Here is a 21,523-nt window from a genome sequence, read left to right on the forward strand (position 1 = left end):
TGTGTGTGTGTGTGTGTGTGTGTGTGTGTGTGTGTGTGTGTGTGTGTCTTTCTGGGTCTGGGTTACCTCACTCAGGATGATCTTTTCTAGCTCCATCTGTTTGCTTGCAAATTTCATGATTTCCTTGTTTTTAGCAGCTGAGTAGTATTCCATGGTGTAAATGTGCCACAATTTCATTATCCATTCTTCAGTTGAGGGACATCTGGATGGTTTCCAGTTTGGGGCTATTATGAATAAAGCTGCAATGATCATAGGTGGACAAATATCCTTGCTGTATGGTGGAGCATCTTTTGGGTATATGGCCAGAAGTGGTATATCTGAGTCTTGAGGTAGAGCTATTCTCAATGTTCTGAAAATGCACCAGGTTGAACTGCCAAACTTATTCTATAAGGCCACTGTCAACCTTGATACCTAAACCACATAACTGGGTTTTTTAAAGAAACCAAAGTTCTCGCCATAATACCACATCAGGGTGTTTTGTTTTTATTTTTATATTTAACCAGGTATGATGGTGCATACCTCTGATCCCATAAGTTGGGGTGCTGGGAGGTTCATAGATTTGAGGCTTTCCTGGGCTACATAGGAAATCTCTTTCAATACACAGAGAGAGAGAGACAGAGAGACAGAGAGTCATGCAGTGCATCAACCATAGGAGAGAATGAAAACAGAGAAAGCACACCCTCAGGCTGAGAGGAGCAGCATATGAGAGACAGAACAAACACCTTTGATACTCCTCTTTGTTTTTACGTTTCTCAGTTATCTACAACCAATATGTGTTCATTTTATATTCACACAAAAACATTTCTAAACCATGAAATTAAATTGGAGCATGCAGATATCATTTACTGGAAATCCGGTGCTCCAGGGGAACAAAGGCTTGCAAATTAGGATACACACATGTACCAACTTTGTGTTAAGCAGAACTGCGCACAGTTACCAACCCCGATGTGTTGCTAGGGATTATGTTTCCGTTTGCTAAGTGATTGAGAACAGGAAAGGTTCTCCAGGAAACTGTGGTTGAGTTGCTAGGGGACTGAAACAAGGAGCTGAGGGATGAGTTTTTGTTCAAGGGTTAAAAGGTAAAGGCAATAGCACCAAGTATTGTGGAGGCTGTGCTTAGAATTCCTGGGAATAAGAACCAATAAGGGCTGACATTTTCTCTGCCTTTGTTATACCGTCCATGCCTCTGGGTGCTGTGGGCACTGGTGCCCTGTTGGCTGGGGTGAGTGGATGATTCAGCACTGAGAAAGCCAAATGCCCAGCGTCAAGGGGCAGACCCAGCCACCATGCTGCAGTGGCAGCCAGGAAAGGAGACATTTATGATCTAAGAAGAAGAAATGCTCAGAATTCAAATAGCTGATGTAGACAATGCAAACAACAGGAGAGATTATAGAAATGGGAAAAGGGGCAACTTGAGATTATATTTATTTTGAGACAGGATCTCACCATGTAGTTCTGGCTGGCCTAGAACTCACTGTGCAGACCAGGCTGGCCTCAGGCTCTTAGAGATCCCTCTGCCTCTGCTTCTCAAGTGCTGGAATTGAAGGAGTGCAGCACCGCATCCAGCCTTGATGAGGTTCTTAGAAGCAGCAGAACACTGAGCTTATTAATATGAACAGCATGGGAACTAGACTCAGAAAACCTTAAGAACCAGATGCTGATTCTCAGGTTCCTGACTACAGAGTGCCACCTGACTCTTGTTCTACGCCTCCGGCTTCTAAAGCTGCGGGAAACAATGAGTTAGCAAAGACTCAACTGATGGCATGGGATTGGGTTCCAGTGTGCTTTTGCTCAGAATCTTGGGGTCAACTAGTAAATATATAATCTTGGTTTATGATCTGCTTTGTTGAACGACACTGGACTGGATTGGACTGGACTGGACCGGGAGAGTGTAGTTCCAAATTAGAACACTTGCCTGGTTATTATGAGACTGTGGCTTCATTTCCTAGCACAATAAACACAAAAATATGACATACTTACCAGACCTGGTGTATTCATTGGCATTAAACTTACAGCCACCAGAGCTGTAACTCCTGTTTGCACCCAGATTTTCTAAGACATCATGCACATAGCAGCTTCCTACACTTGGGAACACTAGCTGGCCCTTCACCATCACCACCATATTTAGCAGACATTTTAGACAGCAAAAGTCATCACCATAAAGCACGAAGATGTGAAAATGAGCATGAACTTCATTGTAAATAGCACACTTGTTCATGGTATGGGGGCCGGGAGAGGAAGGCAGAGTACCTTTTGTTCCACTTCAGCTGTGAATATACACTCAGGCGACTTAAGCTTTTTGCTACTCTGCATGAGTCTGTGAGTGAGTGGAAAAATTGCCTTGAGTTTTGACTTTGGGATTACAGAGATAAAAGGTGAATTTGCAAATTCAAAAGCTTTGAGCAGTGAGAGCTGATAGTAATGAATGACTGACCCTTAAAATTCACTGTGGAAACAAATAAAATAACCCATGACACGCATTTAACAAGGGTACATATGTTCCAGGCGTGTGCTGTGTAGGCACTATTTTTGCAAGTTCTTCAGAGTCCTACCAGTCTGCTGACTGTATCATGACACATATTGCCAGATATTGTAAATGGAAACCCTAGAAAGCAGACTAAGCGTTTTTTATCAAAATATTTTTATTTATACTGTAAAGCCCACTGAAAATGCAGGGACCTGCATGTTTTCTGTAACAGATCGCTAAGGTAAAAGGAAAGACCCTCGGGAGATGTGGATGTTGGGGGTGGAGCCAAGAAATTGGTTGCTTTGTAGTGAAAACTGCCACCCATCCTCCAGTTCTGAAGGGAGACAACAGCCACTACAAGGAAGTTAGCTGCACTAACTTTCTCCACAGACTATTAACAGGACGCCACCAAGGTTATTGTTGACTTGGAGAAGCACGTGCTTTTATTGTTTTGTTTTGTTTTACTTTGTGCAATAGTGAACACAAGGATCTTTCTCAGTTGGAATAGAATCTCTTTGTTAGACAGTAAATATTTGCTGATTATGTAAGGTGCTATACACACAATTTCCAGCCGTATTTTCTAGGAAGACGTTTACCTGCCCAAGGCAAATAGATTGAGATAATTTTAGAAGTCATGTCCTTCTGAGTGTGGCAGAGTGGGTCATTTCCTCCTCACTGACCCTACAGAGTTCTCTACATTCAAACCTCTTCTAGACGGCTGAACTTTAGTTATTTGTTAATTTGTCTATGGATTTATGTTAGTTCTTTTTGTAACTTTTGTTTCTATGTGTATGGTGTTTTGCCCGCATGTATGTCTGTGCACCAAGTGTGTACAGTGCCCTTGGGAAGCTAGAAAAGGAGATCAGATCTCTTGAAACAGAAGTTTCAGATAGTTGTAAACTACCATGTGAGCGCTGGGAATTGAACCTGGGTCCTCGGAAAGAGCAGCCAGTGCTCTTAACCAATGAGCCGTCTCTCTCTCGCCCTATTTATCCCCACTTGTTGTGATTGTGTTTTGATTGTTAGAAACAATGTTAAGACATCTCTTAATTGTCTCCACTCCTGAATTCATTCTTTCTGCATTTGCAGTTTCCATTCTAAGATTCCTTCTGGCAGTTGCCCAGACTAACAACCCTGTGTTCATCCCTTTCTCCTCCCCCCTTCATTGGTACACAGTAAGTTCATTATATTACTTTACCCTGGTGAGAATACATTGCCACTGCTCCTTGTGTCCAATGCCCTTCTCCAACTGAGGGCCTCAGTTCCCATTGCTTTGTAACCTTCTCTTCCTCATGCCCCTACTCCCTAGACCGTCCCACCTATAACCATAGAACCCGTTTGCATAAGGAACTGTTACATCTCTCTTAGAATTCTCCCCTGGCTCCTCGGTGCTCATAGAGTAGTGTTAACTTTCCTGAGCTTGAGAATCAGGGAGAAGCCCTATCCATGTCCTCTTCTACAGTGACCTTGTTCAGTTGCCTTTTTATGGATCCTGGGCCAAGCCAGAATTCTCCCCGCAGAATTCTGATTTGTGTCCAGAAATCCTGACTCTTTCTCTCCTCTGCCTACATCTTTCTTTACCCTAACTTTTGGGTGATATAGTACTAAGGTTTATTTCAGCCCTAACTTAAAAGTCACCTCTCCCACACTTTTTCTAATTCAGGTTCCCATTCTTGATAGCCTTTCCTGGAGAGGTCCTGGGCAGCCATAGAGTCACAGTCATGACTTCACTTGACTGTTGTATGAGTGTTTTAAAAACCAGATACCTCAGTGGCATGGAGAGAGAGGTCTGCCAGCAGAGTAAAGAGTAAACTGAAATTCAGAGGGAATGGAACTTAATGTGAAAAAAAAAAAAAGTGATACATAGAAAGAATTCTACAGAGCAAAGACAGAGCAATTCATCCTGAGTACCTGCCTCTCTGATCTCTCTTCTGCAGCCAAGTCCTTCCTGGAAGTGGGCTACAGCTCTAGGCCCACTCTCATAAAAGGCATCTCTTTTTCCCACAGCTTAAGTAAAATGGAAAACTCTGCTTGAGTTCTAAAAACATCACTTACCAAAATGTTTCTAGAGCCATAATTCATAGGCAAGTTCATGATCACCACAAGGCTACCTGAAAAGCCTCCAGCCAAGGTCAGCCTGTGAATACTGAAGAACTGAAGTCCATTGGCTGGCTGGAGGACCATTATCAGAGAGCGAGGTGGGGAACGGGCTGAAATTCAGAGCAAGGCACATAAGAGGTGCTTTTTCATTCTGGGCCAATGGCTTTGGGACTGTTCAGAAGTAGAACAAATTATAAAATGGAAATTTTTTTTAGTGTATCCTTAGCTTACAGAAGTTAAATCCTCACATTGTTTTAAAATATCACTTAAATTGAAGTAGAAATGAACACAGGGATATATAGACTATCGTGATGCTATAGGGGATTAGTAAAGTTGCTGTGAATTTTATCTTGATTTTATCTGGCTATAGTTTTTCATTTTTTAATAACAATAATGTTAGCTTCTAGGACAGTGGCTCAATCTTGGCCATACCTTATGAGCTCTTTGGAAGCTTTTTGAAATGCTTGGGTGGATTCTTGAAAAGAATAAATTGTGCTGCCCAAATATTCTTGGATATGTGGTCTTCCACTGGAGTGTGGTTGACTTACCAAGGGCTGTCTCTCTTACCTTACCAAAGGCTATTCAGACCATAGTTTCCCCTCCCTCTTCTCCTTCCAGTCCTACTTCCCACCTCTGCTCCTCCCCCTCCCCATTCCACTCCTCCTTCCTTTCTTGTCAGAAAAGGGGAGGCCTCCCATGGATATCCACAGGCCTTGGCATGGCAAGTTGCAGTAAAACTGGGCACATCTTCTCCTATTGAGGCTAGAAACCCTTTTGGGGGAAGGTCCCCAAAGGCAGGCAACAGAGTCAGAGAGAGCTCCTGATCGCACTGTTAGGAGTTCCCCATGAAGGCCAAGAAAGAGGGCCTTAGTCAGTTCCATGCATGCTTCCTGTGATTTATTCCCTGTAAAGCCCTGTGGGCCCCAGTTAGTTGATTCTGTAGGTTTTCTTCAGATGTCCTTGACCCCTCTGTGTCCTACAATCATTCCTTTCCTTCTTCCACATGATTCCCAAGCTCTACCTAATGTTTGTGTAGGTCTCTACATCTGTTTTCATCATTTGCTGGGTGAAGCCTCTCTGATGACGGTTATGCTAGGCTCCAGTCTGCAAGTATAGCAGAATATCATTAACAGTATCAGTGGCTATTTTTAAAATCTAGCTCCCACCCCAAATGAAGTTTTGGTGCAGCTCCTAGGAGATCAATGTGAATAAACTTGAGAAGAATGTATCAAAGGGAGAAGGCTTGGCTGCATTTGAATCACAACAATAAGCAATGTGAAAATTAAGTCAAGGGAAGTCTGTAGTGTTAAAGAAAAGTGGTCCTGCAAAAACTTCAAAGAAGCAAAAAAAAAAAAAAAAAAAATCTGTTTCCAACAGAGTTTATCTACCTCTTAGCACAACTGTTGATAAGGAATGGCTGAAATTCTGTGACTAAGAAAAATAAATAAACTTTACAGTTCTTCCCTCTTCCTTCTAAACTAAGCAGATGCTTTTTCTATGGGCGATGACTTTATTAAATTCCATACTTAAAAAAATCTAAAGCATTCTTATATATACTAAAACCAAAGATCTTAGGCATACCTCTGTTTACTGTGCTGAGTGGTTGATGTTTTTATATCTGTCTAAGCTGTCATCACTCCAAATGTAGGTATTGCATCCAATACCATACTGTTTAATACTGTGTAATTTTGCCATATTGTGAAATCTCAAAGATGCAAGAGTAGAAAATTGTGAAAGCTGTCTTTAATTCAGACTCATCTTGTAGAGCTGATATTAAGACAACTGAATCATTTGGTAAGGAACAAAATATGACAACTTTCCCTATCTGCAGGACTCATTGTACCTTCTGAAAATAAAAGTACAACTAACTAACTAGACTTTCCAGTAAAAAATATTACAGACAACACATTTCAAATCTTCATTACCCAGTTTCAGAGCTGAATCAGTATATTTGTACTTTAGTATAATGGTCACCTATGGCTTGTGGTTTTTTCCTTTCCAAAGCTTCAGTTGTCTGAGGTTAATCTGCCTAGTCACAGCTTGACGAGTCCCTTTCTGATGTATCATTCAAAAGGTCAGTGGGAAACTCCACCACCACACCTGTGTCACTAACCTCACTTGACTTCATCACTCGGGTTTTGTGTCACATTTTCCCAAGGCAGGAAAGATGGTGGCACAGTACACCATCCTTTGAGAGAGGGATCACATTCACGAGTGAGTAATAGGGCAAAGGTACATATGCTTAATGGAGATTACTGTATCCCTAGTAGATGAAGACTCAAGGTCAGAAAGAATTGAGGTGGGATGTGGAAGTGGAGAGGGTACTAAGTGAAAGTGTGTTGTTGATATGCCCACCACGATACCAAGGACCACCAATGCCTCAGACGCATGGTCATGCCAAAGCCACACCCAGATCAGGCTCAGGGAATTAGCAAAGTCTTTCTCCGGCCAAACATGAGTGTTTTCAAATGATAGGCCAGTACGTAAAAACTAGGAACCACCACTTCCTCCTCTAGCCTGGGAGGATTGCAGCTCGAAACTGCTGGCCTGTAGACACCTCCTACTGAGATCAGCTAAACCTACCTCCTTGTTCATCCCTATACCAATAAGCCACCTCCTCCATTCATATGTACAAAAGAAATGAGCTGAGTCTCTAGGCTGCTGCAGACATGTCTCCATCACAGTGAGCACAACCCACACTGTCGCAGCTTTTTCTGTGCCTCTGTTTGTTTCTCTGCCCTTTCTTCCTTCCCTTTCTGTCACCCCAGTTAGGTCAGTCCCTGAGCCACAAGGGTATAGCAATGGTGGATGAACTGCAGAATAAATTTGCTAGGAGAATGTGAGAAATGCTGGGGAGCACACAGTAACATATTGAGGTCCTCAAGAGCATGATAACTTCCAATCACGTGAGTGTTAGAAATTTCTGAATGTGGATATGAATGCATCTTTTTGTGCTCTGGGTCTCTCAACTGAAAGGGAATAACACATCCTCCTCACTGATGCTTGAGAAAATCAGGGCAATGATTTTTTTTTTTTTTTCTGATCACAAACTTGATGGTTTAAAGCAACACATGTTGAGAAGCGTATGAGAAATGAAGGGCAATGCTGCTTCCAAATCCCTCTTTCTTTTCTCCTCTCACTTCAATTGCCATGCCCAAACCGTCAAGAGACAGCATATGTCCTGCTTTAATTCCTCTCCACACACTAACTCTATGTCTAAGACTTGAATAACTTAGTGAAGGAAAGCAAATCTCATGAACAAGAAATGTCTTCACTGAATAAGAGAAGATGTGACTAAAACCACCGAGACACTTGTAGAAATTTTCTCTTGTGATTCAATCCTAAGACAACACTAACTCAGCGTTGTATATTTGATGAACTCATTTGTGAAATCACTTGCATTGGCTTAGATGATGTGTTTTTAAAGTCACTGTCAACAGAAGCATGTGCTTAATACTTTCAATGGAATGAGCCTATAAAAGATGAGCATGGGCAGGGACTAGTGTGAGTCTCCCACTGAACAGATGTGTAGCCTGCGTTGGAGAGATTATGACTCTTTGAAGTCCTATGGTTAGGAAGGACTACCCAGAGCTGGACTAGCTTCCCCTGATCACAACCCCATGTTCTCTTTAACCACTACCCTGCTTCTAAAGAGTGTGTATGAATCACCAAGTCTCATTTTAGTGAGAGGCCAACATCTTATTTTTAAAAGCATATTACATTTATTTATGTATTTATGTGTGTATGTATGCATGTTTAACGTATGTATGTATTGTATGCTTAAGGAGTAGCACCATGCTACTGCATATAAGTGGAGGTCAGAGTTCAACTTGTTGGGGAAGTTGGTCCTCTCCTTCAACATGTAGGTTCTGGATAATAAACTCATCTGAACACAGAGATAGTGTTTCTACTTACTGAGCCTTCCTAGGCCATTTTGCTGTCTCAGCACCTACTTTTATTTCTTTTTCAATTTTTACTTTATATTATATATATGAGTGTTTTGCCTACATGTGTGCCTAGTTCCTGCAGAGGCCAAAAGAGGGCATTAGATCCCCTGAAACTAGAGTTACAGATGCTTGCGTTCTGCCATGTGGTTCCTGGGAATAGAACCCTGGTCATCTGGAAGCCTAGCCAGTCCTCTTAGCCACTGTGCCATCTCTCGAGCACCCAGCATCTACATTTAAACACACACAGCTATGGATATTGTATGGAAGTTTTACAGCTCATAGAGAGGCGATAGCTGACATAACATCAGGGTAGAATGCCCTAACAAAATGCCAAGTGTAGGGTGAAAGGTCAGAGACTACTTCTGAGTTTGAAAGCCTACCAAAACCAGCCAATCCCTGAGCTCAAAAACCTACCATTCCTTGAGTTTGAAATCCCATGAATCACTGGCGCTGTCTTAAAATCCCACCAATCCCCATCCTGGAAATCTCCACCTTTGAAAACTCCATCCTACAAGAAACCCTGTATAAGCCCGCCTCCTGCTGAGTTCCCTGCTGCTTCTCCCCAGAGCAGAGGCAGCCACCCTCTTATCTCTCTCCCAATAAATCTCTTGTGTGAGGTTTGTTGTGTAATGTGACTTTGTGCTAGCCCTTGCTTCCCAGGCACCTTTCTCTTCAAAGCTATAATACTTACACCAAGGACAAGGTAATTTAAAACCCAGAAATTTAGTATCTACTAGTTCTGGAAGCTGACAAATCCAAGGTCAAATTCTAGCCAGGTTACATTCCTAGAAGGTTACATTCCTAAGAAGTATCTTCCTGCCTTGTTGTGCACAGTCACTTGTACAGAATGATGAAGAATGCTTCTCCTCCTCCTCCTCCTCCTCCTCCTCCTCCTCCTCCTTCTTTTTCTTCTTCTCTTCTTCTTATAAGGCCACTAACCCTACAACAAACACCTGACCCTCCTTGTCTTAGCTGAATCACACCCTAAAAGAGCAACAAAAGGATATGAAAGGGCAAAACTATTGACCTAGTAGCTTTATGTAATTAAATTAGAAAACAATGCAATTTCGGAATTGTGGAATTATAGTTTTAATGTTAACCCAGAAATCATCTGAACCAATTTTTCTGGCTATGTAACACAAATAGGGGTAAAGGTAAGTGATTGGCCCAGCTATGTTCAACTTATCCCTTGCACTCAATTCCATCTTATTTCCTGCTTTGATTAATAGTTGTACTAATAGATACAAATTCTTCCCTCCATGTTAAATCCCTCAATTTCCAACCATCAGATTTATACCATTCCTACTATACCAGATTATCATCTGCTCAATCAAACCAAATCTTATGTCCAAACAAAACAAAAAAGGAGGAGACACTGAATTCTCTAAAAACCGTCTTCTTGAGCGCCCTTGTCAATTAGAGCATGAATAACACTTGGAGTTTGGCCAGTCCTAAAGGTAAGATGGATTCTAACCCCCTCACAACAGGCCATGAAAACTCTGCCTCATCCTTTCACACCCCAGGAGCACTGGAGTTCTCAGAGACTCCAGGTCCAAGTTCTTGACCTTGTAAGCAGGAACAGAAAGAAACCACCAAACACAGCCACTCCCTCTTTAGAGAAAGCATAGTTCATTAACACTGCCTGACCACCTCAGAAAGCAGAGGATAACATTCAGCTGCAAAAGTTTGTTAAGTTTTAATGGCTGCACAAGAGAAAGCTGGTCAAAAACTGGAACAGCCTGGTGGTTAGCACGGGACATTTTTAGACAGATTAGTGCTGACAGTTGCAGTTAGCAGCACTCAGCCAGCCTTAAGGGCTTCTGAGAAATGTCTTAGAATTATTTCCTACCAAACCCTGGCTCATTTAGGGGCCACTGCTATCAGCACTGCCATTTTGGGCCCTGCCTTTGTGACTTAACAGGCATCACTAAACTCACTCAGCAGAGAGACCAGCTCCCTGGGCTTCAGTGCTCAGACTGTGTCAGCTGAGACACAGGAAGTAAATGTTAGTTTCCACTAATGGCTCAAGACACCTGTGCAGTAAAAACACTGGAACTTTGGAAAGACCAAAGGATTAGCTTGCATCCTCGATAAGAGCCTATTATCAAAGGGCAGTAGACCAGCTACAGGCCACAGCAGGAAGGAGGGCTTATATCCAAACCATATGTGTAGCCTTCCCTCCTTCCCTTTTTCAATCCTCAGTTCAGCTCCCATAAACATCTAGCTGATCTCCTGCTGGGAAGTGTCCAGTTGCATTGCCTGTCTTGTTTCCCACTGAACCTACCTTTTTCTTCCAATTCTCACTCACCTTCCAGTTAATACACTTCTCTCTCTAAGATCAGTCTTGTTTTCAGTTATGAAGAAATGGATGGGTCACCTGTTTTCACCAGAGTAGGGCCATAGGCTAATGGCAGCCCTCCTTTTCTAAGCCTGGTGGCCTTTCCTCTGCTACAGGTCTCATCAATGGTATGTCTGACATCTCCATTTTATATGACAGGGGCTACACATTACACAGCTTCCAAAGGTGTCAGAGGGTCCGCTAGGCTCCTTGACAGAGTTGGCTTCCCTTCTTCAGTGTCACCGAAGAATACCCTCCCATTGACAGCTCTCACTTACCTGACTTTCTCTCTGTCTTCTTTGTGATCTGCTTCCTGGGGCTCTTCTATATCTCTCAATACAGGTTACTTAGGCAATGGCATGTATGCCTTTGGTATATCCTTGGCTAATAAGGGAGGAAAAGTAACTCTTCTTGAGGGACATAGACACTGCTAGGTTGGCTACACTCCAATGAATAATCTTGTATCCCTATGCATATTGACAACACTAATCAAACCCAAGGGTTTGTTAATAAGAACCAAAAAGAGGAGACATGAAGTTAAGAGGGAGACAGGGCTGGGGGCCACTACAGGGAGTCAAGGGGAGGTAATGGCATACAGATATAATTATTATGTGAACAGCTGCTCTTCCTGCCAATATTGAGACACTGTACCCCTATCTTCATACTGTGATGGACAAAACCATGAACCAGAAGAAATTTCTCCTGTTTTTGGGTTGTTTCTGTCAGGTACGTTGATCATGGCCACACAAAAGTAACACTAAATCAGAATGGCTACCATAGGCTCATATATTTTAATTCTCAGCCACCAGGGAGTGGGGTTCTTTGATAGAATTAGAAGGATTAGGGGTTATGGCTCTGTTGGAAGAAGTATGTCTCTGGGGTAGGCTTTGAGTTTTCAAAACTTCATGTCAGGCCCTCTCTCTCTCTTTCTCTCTCTCTCAATCTCTCTCTCTCTCTCTCTCTCTCTCTCTCTCTCTCACACACACACACACACACACACACACATTCAAGAATGCCTACAGATCAGATTATAGCTCCCAAGTCCTGCTCCAGAGCCATGAATGCTGCCGTGCTTCCTGCCATGATGATAATATACTAAGCCTCTGAAACTGTAAGCAAGTGCCCAATTAACTGCTTTCCTTTATAAGACTTGCTTTTGTCATAGTGTCTCTTCACAGCAATAGAACAGAGGATAAAACAGAAGTTGTACCAGAAGGGAGATATTGCTCTGACAGGTCTGACTATACAGTTTGTTGAAGTAATATGGAAGACTGAGAATTTGAACTAGAAAAGAGGTTGGATGCTTTAGGCAAGGCTTGATGGGGTATCCTAGTAGGAGCATGGAAGACAGTACTCATGGTAATTTGAACTGTGGGGGCCAACTCAAGAAAATCCAGAGGGGAAGAATATTAGTAGGAGCCTAAGACCACTCTTGTGATACTTTGGCAAAAAATGTGGTTGCTTTCTGCCCTGGTCCAAAAAAATTGCCTGAGGCTAAATTAAAGAGTTTTGGATTAATGGCATTGTCAAAGGAGATGACAATGCAGCCTAGTATTGGCTCTGTGTGTGGTTAGTAATGGTCAATTTTCTGTAGATCTATAATGAAAAGAAGTGAGCTGAACAAAGAGAGATACAAAAGTGTGCAGTTTGGGGGAAAAGATGCACCAGGAAGTATAATGGAGCTAGACCAGAGTTCAAGAAGATTAAAAAATTTAAAGAAAACCCTGGTGTTAAATGGAATAAAGGTAGTGATGACCTCAGGGCAAGGTCTTACCCAGCTCAGCTTCTAGCCTGTGAAAAGGAATTGACAAAAGCTTAAGCAATGAAGGAAATCCTGGAAAACAGAAAGCTGATGAAAAAGTATTTGAATGAGGGGACCATGTTCTGGCCTCATCACGCCGCAGAACTTCAAAGTTTCAGCCAAATGATCTGGTTTTATAGTCGAGGACACAAGAAACGGGTTGTGGAATCTTCCTCCTCAGCTAAGCAACGCTGCTGAGGCCAGGCATGTGTGAGGGGTATCCCTGCATGGAGACCTCAAAATGCTATTGCCTGAAACTGTGAAGGTGAAACTTGGACCTTGTTGGAGACCCCCATGATGCTGGAGATGCCAGAGTCATGGGATACCTGCCGAGAAATGTGCAGACCAGGTGAGGAACCAGCCCAAGGGAGAGTCAATAAAGCTAAGAGGAGTTGGAGATCTGCAGAGTGCTTTGACATCAGACATGTAGACACAGGATGTGGAGTTTGCACTGCTGGTTTTCAGTCTTGTTTTAATCCAGTATTTACCTACTGTGCTCCCTTTCCTCCCTTTTGAAATGCTTATGTCTGTTCTGTGCCATTGTAGGATAGAAGTATGTGACCTGCTTTTTCTATTTTAATTTTCCAGGGGGTTATAGTTAAGAGAGTGCCTTGATTCTCAGAAGAGACTTTGAACTTTGGACTTCTAAGCAGTGTTGAGACTGTGAAAGACTCAGGACTTTTAAAGATGCATTTTGTGTTATAATATGGATATAAGCCTATGGAGGTCAGGGAGTGAAATGTGGTGGTTTGAATGAGAATGGCTTCCATGGGCTCATACATTTGAATGCTTAGTCACCAGGAAATGAAACTCTTTGACAGGATTAGAAGGATCAGGAAGTGTGTTCTGGTTGGAGGAAGTGTGTTGGAGGCTTTGAGTTCTCCCTCTCTGTGTGTCTGTCTTTTTCTCCTTATCTCCTATGAATCAAGATGCAGCTCTCACCTACTTCTCCAGTGCCATGAGTGCTGCCACGCCCTCACATTACAAAATGGACTAAGCCTCTGAAACTATAAGCAAGGCCCAAATTAAATACTTTCCTTCAGAAGAGCTGTTTGGTCATGATGTCTGTTCACAGCAATAGAACAGTGACTAAGACAGAAGGAATGTTTGAAGAAATAAAAGCTTTAACCTTTCTATATCTGAAGAAAACTGTCACTGTATCCAACTAGCTCAATGAACTCCAAGTATGATAAAAATAGCACTAGAGAAATTAACTTCACAAGAGACTTAGTGTCTAAGTTTGAAACACTGTTCTCTAAGGGATTCTCATTTGTAATTGGGTTACATGCTTTCTTTTTGCTTTATCATCTCACTTATGAGGATAAATTATATTCTGAATCTATGTTGGGATAGAATACCCAGAGAGTAGATGGGCCCAATACCTAAAAACTAATTGGGTAGTGAAGGGTCACACAGAAGAAAAAAAAAAATTAACTAATACCAGTCTCCTAAACTTGTGTGACTAAAAGTACAGAAAATGAAAGCTTAAACATGCAAGCATATGGGATGGTTAAATATTTAAGCTAAGTCTAGACTCAAACAGGAATGTTTCAGTGGTAAGCATTGGTCCTGGGGTTTTGTACATGCTAAGCACATGCTCTTACACTGAACTGCACCCCAAGATTCTCAAGTAAGTTTTTCCCTTTTATTTAAAATAGATTCCCACACAAATATATCTGGGCCCAGGGGTCTTTTCTGAGACTGTTTCTCCATCCAAGGACCATGAATGGATATAACCTAGAACCCCTGCCCAGATGTAGCCCATCACAGCTCAGTATCTAAGTGGGTTCCCTAGTAAGGGGAACAAAGACTGTTCCTGACATGAACTCAATGGCTGGCTCTTTGACCTCCCCCCACCCTGAGGAAGGAGCACCCTTGCTAGGTCACAGAGGAGGACATTGCAGCCAGTCCTGAAGAGACCTGATAATCTAGGATCAGATGGAAGGGGAGGAGGACCTCCCCCATCGATGGACTTAGAGAAGGGCAGGAAGGAGATGAGGGAGGAAGGGTGGGATTGGGATGGAATGAGCGAGGGGGCTACAGCTGGGATACAAAGTAAATAAATTATAATTAATAAAAAAATAAAATAATAAAATAGATTTTTTTCTTCACATAGTGTATCTTGATTATACTTTCCCCTCTCTCTATTACTATCACCTTCTTCCTCACCTCCCTCCTACCCAGTTCCACCTTCTTTCTGTCTCGAATTACAAAAAAAAAAACAAAAAACAAAAAATAGGATTCTAAAAGATAATAGAAATAAAATATAATAAGAAATGCAAAACCAAACACAAATGCAAATCAAAACAAACAAACAGGAGAAAAAGAGCCAGAGGAAAAAGCAAGCATGAGGAATAGATCTAGATGCGGAGACCAACTCATTCGCATACTCAGGAATCACATAGACACACTAATCTGGAAGCTATAATATATATGCAAAGAACCTGTACGGTAAAAAGAGAAAACGAAAGTAAAAGGGAGGACAAAAATAAGAAATTTTATGTTTTAAAGGCAAGAAAATCCCTGACATGACATTATGTGACAAAGCTCCTCCAAAGATGCCGCTGAGTATGTTTTCTGTTGGCTGTCTATGGCTGGGCTTGCAGCCTACCCTTAAGAGTGATTTGTTTCCCCAGTGAGACTCCTTTGGAAAAAAAACTAACTAAATGTTCATTATCAAGTGATTATCAATTGGAGATGGGGGTATGTGTCCACTTCTCCTTTCAGCTCTAGGACAGGTCTGGTGCAGTCCCAGCCCTGTCCATGATGCCTCAGTCTCTGTGAGTTCATATGTGTGTCAACTTTGTTGATTTATAAGGCTTTGTTTTCTTGGTGTCCTCCATCCCCTCTGGCTCTTGCACTCCTTCTGCCTCTTCTATAGCAGGGTTCCCTGAGTCCTAAAGTGGAGGCATCCTTCTTATGGCTGAGTGTTCAAAGGTCTCCCATGCTGCACAATATCTGGCTAGGAATATCTGTATTTGTTTCCATCTGCTGCAGAAGAAAACTTCTCTGATGATGATTGAGCAAAACACTAATCTATTAGTATAGCAGAATGTGATTAGTCATTAGGAGTCATTTTATTTCTCATTTTGTAGAACAGTAGTGTTTGGTTTTATCATAGGTACCTGGGATGTCTCAGGTTCTTGGTAACACAAGCAGTGTAAGGTATGGTTCCATTTTGAGGAATATGCCTTAAGCAAAATTATATAAGGTTGGTTACTCGCACAAGCTCTGTACTGTCATTACCCTAGCATATTTTTCAGGCAGGAGAGCATTGTAGATCAAAGAATTTGTGGCTGGATTGGTGTTTGTGCAACTTTTGTGTGTCTGTTCAGAGTGCCTTCCTGTACCAGAGATGCTAGAACATAGACGTGAAGGCTCTATGTAGGCACCAGCTTGACATCTTCGTGTTCACTGAGTTGTGTGGGTGTCATCTTCAGCAATGGGGCCTTGTGTCAGTTTGTGGAGAGAAACCTATTGTCTTGGCAACAGCCTGGGTTGTTTGGGAATTCCCAAACTTTGGCCAACAACTCAATTAGATGTAACCCAATCTTGGAATTGGAAGCTTCATTTGGTGACGAAAGATAGCCAGTTGGGGATTCATCTTGCCCAATATTTGTGATTTCATTTAGCTTGCCTTCATATGTGTATTATTTAGGAAGCTTCTGCTGTATTATATTTCCATTATACTTCTCAAATGGCCCTTAATTTTAGCTGTCTCTCCCCATATTCTTCCCCTCACCTCCTCACCCCTCCTACTCCCCACAAGATTCTCCCATTCCAGCTCCTACTCATCCATCCATAACGATTTTTTCTATTTACCTTTCCTAACAAGATACAGCTTGATATATCTAGTTTCTTATTCTATACATAATCTCGGTGATTCTAGGGACTGTAGCTTGATTATCATTAGTTTATCAGCTGATACCACATACAAGTGATTACACACCACATTTCTTTCTGGATCTGAGTGACCTCATTCAGCATGTTTTTGTTCATTTGGTTGGTTTGGTTTAGTTTGGCTTGGTTTGGTTTGGTTTGGTTTGGTTTAACTGTTTCCATCCATTTACCTATGGATTTCATTATTTCATTTTTTAACAGCCATTGTGTAGATATATCACATTTTCTTTATCTATTCTTCTGTTGAGGAACATCTAGCTTGTTTCAATTTCTAGCTATTATGAGTAAAACAGCAATGAAAACAGTGAACACAGCTGAGCAAGGATCATTGTGGTAGGATGAAGCATCTTTGGGTAAATGCTTATGATAGATGGATTTTGAGATAAATCAATTCTCATCTCCAGGAGAATAGCCATCGTGGCTATACAAGTTTGCTATCCTACCAGCAATGGAGGAGTGTCCCCCTTGTTCTACATCCTCACCCCATAAGCTGTCATTTGTTTTTATTGATCTTAGCTCTTCTGATGGGTGTAAGGTATAATTTCAAAGTGCGCTTCCTTGATGGCTAAGGATGTTGAATATTTCTTTAGATGATTCTCCGTCATTTGTGTTTTATCTTTGAAAACTCTGTTTAGATCTGTACCCATTTTTAATTGGGTCATTTGTTTCCTTGATATTTAGTTTTTGTTGTTCTTTGTATATTCTGGATATGGGCCCTCTATCAGACAAGTAGTTGGTAAAAGTCTTTTTCCGTTCTGTATGCTGCTGCTTTGTCTGAATGATAATGTTCTTTGTCATCAGAAGTTTTTCAGTTTCATGAGGTTTCATTTTTAATTGTTGATGTTACTGCCAGCACTAACAGTGGGCTGTTCAGAAAGTCTTCTCCTGTGCCATTGTTTTCAAGGCTAATCCCCACTTTCTCTTCTATTAGATTTAGTGTATTCAATTTTGTGTTGAGGTCTTGATACATTTTGGAACTGAGTTTTGTGCGGGGTGATAAATATGGATCTGTTTGCATTATAATACATGCAAGCCATCCAGTTAGATGAGCACCATTTGCTGAGGATACTGGGTTTTTTTTCCTCCCCAGTGTATATTTCTGGCTTATTTATCAAAAGTCAGGTGTCCATAGATGTATAGTTTATGTCTGAGTCTTCAATTTGGTTCCATTTAATTGACATGTTTGTTTCTATGCCAATATCATGTAGTTTTTATTACTATAGTTCTGTAGTATAATTTGAGGTCAGGAATGGTGCTAGCTCTAGCAGTTCTTTTATTATTCAGGATTGTTTTAGCTATCTTGAGTTTTGTGTTTCCATATAAAGCTAAAGATTGTATGTAAAGAAAATATTTTGTATATTGTATGGATGTAACACCTGTCAATAAAAAATAACCCTATGGTCTATAGGAAAGGGTAGAATAGAAGGTGGGACATTCAGTAAGCAGAAAGATTCTGGGATAAAGCTAGGCACAGGGAGATCCATCAAGAAAGACATGAGGGGACAGATGTATGGTACCTGAGCAGAGGTAACCAGCCATGTGGCAGAATGTAGGTTAATATACACAGGTTATTTTAAGTTATGAGCTAGTCAGACAAGAGCCTAGCTATATAGCCTAAGTATTTATAAATATATTTTTATTCTCATGAGTCATTATTCTGGAAACTTATGACCAGGAGGAAAAGTATGAGTCGTCTTCTGCCCCTATGACCTTGTAGGGAAGTCACATCAGGAGGAATGTGTTTTGTGTGCTGTTATCAAAAAGGAAGTTATCAAAAAGCAGGCAACATAATCTGTGTCAGAGATATCCCCGACGCCCCTAACTAGTAGGCCAACATGAAGCCTAAGATGTCCATCAGACTTATCTTCTTGGGGTCTGTGCATTATAGTATGTCTATCCTGTATTATATGACTAAAATCCAGTTATAAGTGAGAAAATAAAACCAGAGAGACTAAATCTATTAAAAAATGAAGTGGGGAAGAACCTTAAACTCATTGGCACAGGAGACAACTCCCTGAACAGAACACCAACAGCTCAGGCACTAAGATCAACAAAAAATGAGACCTCTTGAAACTGAGAAGCTTCTGTAAGGCAAAGAACACTGTCAATAAAACTAATCAGCAGTCTACAGATTAGGAAAATATCCAGAATATATAAAGAACTCAAAAAATTAAACACCAACAAACCAAATAATCCAATTTAAAAGTGGGATACAGAGCTAAACAGAGAATTCTCAACAGAGGAATTTTGAATGGTAGAGAAGCAATTAAAGAAATGCTCACCATCTTTCATCATCAGTGAAATGCAAATCAAAACAATACTGAGATTCCAGCCTATACATCTCAGAATGGCCAAGATAAAAAACTCAAGTGACAGCACATGCTGGCAGGGGTGTGGAAAAAGGGGAACACACCTCCATTGCTGGTAGAAGTGCAAACTTGCACAACAACTTTAGAAATCAGTCTGGTGCTTTCTCAGAAAACTCAGAATAGCCATACCTCAAGACCCACCTATACCACTCCTGGGCATACACCCAAAAGATGCTCCACCATACAAGAGCATTTTCTCAACCATGTTCAAAGCAGCTTTATTCATAATAGCTAAAAACTGGAAGCAACCTAGCTGTCCCTTAACCAAAGAATGGATACAGAAATTGTGGTACATTTACACAATGGAATACTACTCAGCTATTTAAAACAAATAAATCATGAAATTTGATGTTGTCTTTTGGTTAGCATAAATGGAGGTGGTCTGGGGGATGGCTCTATGCAAACATTCCCTTTCCACACTAGTGGCCCTTCAGTCAGCTCTTATCTTTCTGTTTCAGGAAATTATGTGGCTCTAGTTGTTTTAACAAAAGAACCCAACAACATAAAACTCCTTGAATGCTTTATGCAGTTGGAAAATTTTAATATTTTTCATTTATGGTTGTAAAACCAAAGGTAACTGTAGTATTTTCATATGTAGCTGTTATACATAGGATAACCTGTCTTTAGGTAAGGACAAAATATTCTTGAAAACAATGTTCCTAGATAGTTTCCCCTTCAACTTAAGCATCTTGCTGGTAGTTAAGCTTCTTGTTTAAATCTGAAAACAAAAACAAAAACTCATATTAGATGTTGAATTTCTGAATTACAATGACGAAGAGTTTAAAATAACACAAAATTGGAGATTTTTACATTCTCCAGGGAAAATGATGTTTTGAAAGCTGTTCATTCATGCTATTATGTTTAAGACAAATCTTAAACAAGAGGGACACCCATATAAGAAGGACAGACAGTAAGTCAGATCATCTCTAGATCAAGAGCAATTAACTTCTTAAACTCACCTCACAGCCTTTGAATTGTCTCTGAAATCTCCTGAAACTTGATTCCTACACATAATCCCAGAAAAATAACCCATAGTTAGCTTTGCTATAACAGGCCACTAAGCTAAGAGCTCATGTTTCTGTGTATTGGGATTGCTCTCTCGGAAGTGAAGTTCTGGTTTTGTCTTGCACTTTGTATTGCCTGGAGCATTTGCAAACCCAAACTAGAATTCTCAGTACCTAATTCTCCTCAGAGTTCAATTTTCACCTTGTTAGAGGTCATGTGTTCTCTTTTTCCACTGTCTAGCTTCCAGCTGCTTGCCTCACCAGTTTAACTATGGGCATCGTACTTGTTTGTCATTCGGGGGTTATTCTAGTATCCTTTATCTTATTGCTTATTTCTCAAGAAGTGACTCAGCCTACAAGTAAATTTTCTTTCCTGTTGGATATTCATAGTATACATATAATTTTCTGAAGGAAATTAATTACATTGTATAATATCAGATGACAAGTTTCTTAAATCTATGTACAAAAGAACCCACCCAACTAGGACTCTATTTATAACAGTCATCAAGATTCACATTTATGATCTCTGAAAATTACATTGATGACATGAGTTGTCATCAATATGCCAATAAGTTGTTAGCTCTCTCTCTCTCACTCTCTTTTCTGGAATCTTGCCCTATGTTACATGTCGACAACTGGTATTGGCTTTCCATCATTTTATAAAATCTTTAAGGTATTATCTCAAACTGGTTGGAAATTCTGTGTCAGAATCTCATGTTAATCATTTTTAAAGACATAGGGGTTAAGTCCATTGAATCCCTCTCAATTGTTCTCTCTTGCTGTTCTGATTTATCAGGGAAATCTATAGGCCCAAGAGATGGCATAATACAGCTGGCAAGAACTTTCAAAATGGCTTTATTGAACACTTCTACCTCCTAGGCAATTGAGAGGATCTGGGAAAAGCTTTAGTGCATAAGTGACACTAAGCTGTAATTGCTGTTATAGGGCACACAAAAGACTTCTCACAGACTCCACACAGTGATGGGCTGGGGATAGCCTTGCTTCTGTACAAATATTTTACAAATATTTCATATGGGGGGGAAGGTTAAGTATTTACCTAACCAAAGGCCCACAAGTCCCAGCCAGCCCCAGACTGGCTGAGACCACTTCCTGTACAGTGCTGGAGAAACTGAGTGAGAGGCTCTTATCCAGCTACTTATGAAATTCCAGTTAGACCTACTCCTTTCATTTTACCACATAAACAAATGCCATATATAATTTTAGAACTTGTCTAAAGATTTAAGGGAAAAGAAAGAGGAATGAAAGAAATAACAGGATAGGAATAGAACATCCAAATGAGATGTAGAAATTTTAACCAAATAAGTTTTGTGTTTGCTTGTTTGATGGCAATTAGCTAAACCCACTTATTTGCTAAGAGATGAAACTTTACTATTTGATGAACCCACTCTGTTTCTTTTGTGAGATACAGATATGGTATACAGTGTACTGCTGAGCACACTAATGGATCTTTTTTTACATGGTTTCTTACAGTTTCCAGAATCATGTAAAGAATGTGCTAATTTTTCCAGGGGTGCTGTAAGTTATCAGTGTGCTGTAGCTTGACTCTGAAATGCCTCCACACTCCTGCAGGATGCTT

This window comes from Psammomys obesus, unplaced genomic scaffold (genome assembly GCF_907164565.1).
Source record: "Psammomys obesus unplaced genomic scaffold, mPsaObe1.curated_primary_1811, whole genome shotgun sequence".
NCBI lineage: Eukaryota > Metazoa > Chordata > Mammalia > Rodentia > Muridae > Psammomys > Psammomys obesus.